This window comes from Salvelinus fontinalis, unplaced genomic scaffold (assembly GCF_029448725.1).
Source record: "Salvelinus fontinalis isolate EN_2023a unplaced genomic scaffold, ASM2944872v1 scaffold_0236, whole genome shotgun sequence".
In the NCBI taxonomy this organism is placed as follows: Eukaryota; Metazoa; Chordata; class Actinopteri; order Salmoniformes; family Salmonidae; genus Salvelinus; species Salvelinus fontinalis.
Window position 1 is genome coordinate 1 of NW_026600445.1, and position 3519 is coordinate 3519.

Here is a 3519-nt window from a genome sequence, read left to right on the forward strand (position 1 = left end):
AAATAGTACCTTCAGGCATTTAGAAATTGCTCCCAAGGATGAACCAGACTTGTGGAGGTCTACAATTTTTTTCTGAGGTCTTGGCTGATTTCTTTTGATTTTCCCATGATGTCAAGCAGAGGCACTGAGTTTGAAGGTAGGCCTTGAAATACATCCACAGTTACACCTTCAATTGACTCAAATGATGTCAATTAGCCTACCAGAAGCTTCTAAAGCCATGACATCATTTTCTGGAATTTTCCAAAATGTTTAAAGGCACAGTCAATTTAGTGTATGTAAACTTCTGATCCACTGGAATTGTGATACAGTGAATTATAAGTGAAATAATCTGTCTGTAAACAATTGTTGGAAAATCTACTTGTGTCGTGCACAAAGTAGATGTCATAACCGACTTGCCAAAACTATAGGTTGTTAACAAGAAATTTGTGGAGTGGTGGAAAAACGAGTTTTAATGACTCCAAACTAAGTGTATGTAAACTTCCGACTTCAACTGTATACACGAACCTCTACTCTACTGCTTTTGCCACTACGCAAATGCAATGATATGCATGTATTACTTTACTGTACGGCACCTCCCGTTTTACAACTTAAGCACTGATCAAATATATTTATTCAAACAACCTTTATGTTCAGTCAGTTCATTTGATGTCTATAAATGATGTATTTGAAGAGTGCAGTAGACTACATTTACATTTGAGTCATTTAGCAGACGCCCTTATCCAGAGCGACGTACAGTTAGTGCATTCATCTTAAGATACACTACCTTCTGAAAGTGTTCACACTCCTTGAGTTTCTCCACATTTTGTTTTGTTACAGCCTGAATTTAAAATGGATTCAATTGAGATTTGTTTCACTGGCCTACACACAATACCCTCTAATGTTAATGTGGAATTAAGTTTTTCTTAATTAATTAATTTAAAAAATGAACATCTGGAATGCCTTGAGTCAATAAGTATTCAACCCCTTTGTAAAAAGAAGGAAACCTGTACAGAATAAAAATATTCCAAAACATGCATTCTGTTTGCAACAAGGCACTAAAGTAATACTGCAAAAAAATTTGGCAAAGCAATTCACTTTTTTTCATAAATACAAAGTGTTATGTTTGGGGTGAAACCCAATACAACACATTACTAAGTACCACTTTTCATATTTCCAAGCATAGTGGTGGCTGGGTATATATTTTATATGTTTTACATCATTTCATTTTGGTGAGACTGAGAAGTAAATGAGCTCTCAGAGAGGAACTATTTCTTTCAACATAATTGAGGTTTGTTTGAATAGAGGTCTAGGGTCTAGGCTTGTTGTGCTGATGCTGTGTCACCTACACCACACTACCCGGAGTGGCGCCTGAGAAGCACAACACTCAGGCCTCTGGGGAGTTTGCAGGGTGCGTGTGAGGTTCCACAAAAGAGAAGTTTCAAAACAGCTCAACAGCTTGTGGACACCAAGGAACTTTAACCGGTGCCCCCGCACATTGACTCTGTACCGGCACCCCCTGTATATAGCCTCCACATTGACGCTGTACCGGCACCCCCTGTATATAGCCTCGCTACTGTTACTTTACTGCTGCTTTTTAATTATTTTTAACTTTTATTTTTTATCACTTATCTATTTTTTTTACTTAACACTTATTTTTCTTAAAACTGCATTGTTGGTTAAGGGCTTGTAAGTAAGCATTTCACTGTAAGATCTAAACCTGTTGTAATCGGCGAATGTGACAAATACAATGTGATTTGATTTGATGTTTGTAATCGTTAAGGACTGGGGAGTTTTTCAGGATACAAAATACATGGAATGGAGCTAAGCCCAGGCAACATCCCAGAGCTAATCATTAAAGTCAAAGCTAGTAGGGGAAAGTGAAGTGTTAGTTCACGACAGGCATTTTGGGGGGGCGGAGGGGGGGCGCTGTGGGATTATTTAAGATACTCTTTGAAGAGGTATGGTTTCAGATGTTTTCAGAAGATGGGCAGGGACTCTGCTGTCCTAACTTCATGAAGAAGATGGGCAGGGACTCTGCTGTCCTAACTTCAGGAAGAAGATGGGCAGGGACTCTGCTGTCCTAACTTCAGGAAGAAGATGGGCAGGGACTCTGCTGTCCTAACTTCAGGAAGAAGATGGGCAGGGACTCTGCTGTCCTAACTTCATGAAGAAGATGGGCAGGGACTCTGCTGTCCTAACTTCAGGAAGAAGATGGACAGGGACTCTGCTGTCCTAACTTCATGAAGAAGATGGGCAGGGACTCTGCTGTCCTAACTTCAGGAAGAAGATGGGCAGGGACTCAGCTGTCCTAACTTCAGGAAGAAGATGGGCAGGGACTCTGCTGTCCTAACTTCAAGGAGAAGCTGGTTCTACTATTGTGCTGCCAGGATAGAGAAGTGCTTTGACTGGGTTGAGACTATTTTGTTTCTGATAGGCTTTATCAAGCCCTAAAAGTCACCACTTGAGGGTGTCAGAGGCACAGAAACAGATACCATTAGGCTATGTGCAGAAATACCAGACTGTGGGGCAATAGAGTCATTATGATGTTTAGTTGGTGAACAAGAGACCATTAGTCAAGTTGCCAGTAGACAGTAGTGATGCGGGAAATAATCCACACAGTTACATATCAGGATATTATTTTTGACAATATATCGTATCATTTTGACATTTTGACAATATTATTTTTGCTGTAGTTGGCTGTACCTGCTCCAAAACTCCAGTATGTTTCCTTCATAGCTTGTTCTCCATCTTCTTTTTAAACAGGGAGACAATTGGTTTTCAGCACTTTTATTTCATGACTGATCAAAACTTGTCTTCTCATGGCTCTTTTGAATTTTTATTTGACCTTTATTTAACTAGGCAAGCCAGTTCAGAACAAATTCTTATTAATGAGGAGTTTATTTATAGAGTGTGACTATCTTTCTTTGTTTTTATAGCTTACAGTTTATTTGCAGTTACTCAGCACCTCTACACTAAATCATTTCTCTGGGTGTTCGCACCAAAGTTATCGTGATAATATCTTATCGTGACATCACTGGCGATTCCCAGCCTTAGTGGACAGTAGAATAACTTTGTTTTATTCTATTCTGTTCTATTCTATTATTATAATGTCCATGCTGATGGTTTTTCATACATTATGTGAAGCCCTAACAGAGAATGATAATGATATCCATTTTACTAATGCATTTTCATAATGCACTTATTTGATGACGATCTCTCCCACTTTTCAGATAACTAATGTAGGTTGGGAATAATGTAGGTTAGGACACTCATGACGTCAATGCTTGTCGTTGGAAAATATTAATATAACTTTTTGCCCTCCTGTGACATGAACGTAAATAACCTCACGCGGTGTGGAACTGACCTTGGTTTACCCATAGAAATATAATCCATTCTATTTATGTGGGTTTGCCTTGGTGGTTTACAAACGTTAAGAAAATACCGCGTGATTGCGCTCATAAACTGAACCCTTCGGCTTTCCATAGTGGTACTCCCCTAGACTTACAAACCAATCAAAAAAATTGAGTTTCTTTTCCCCTA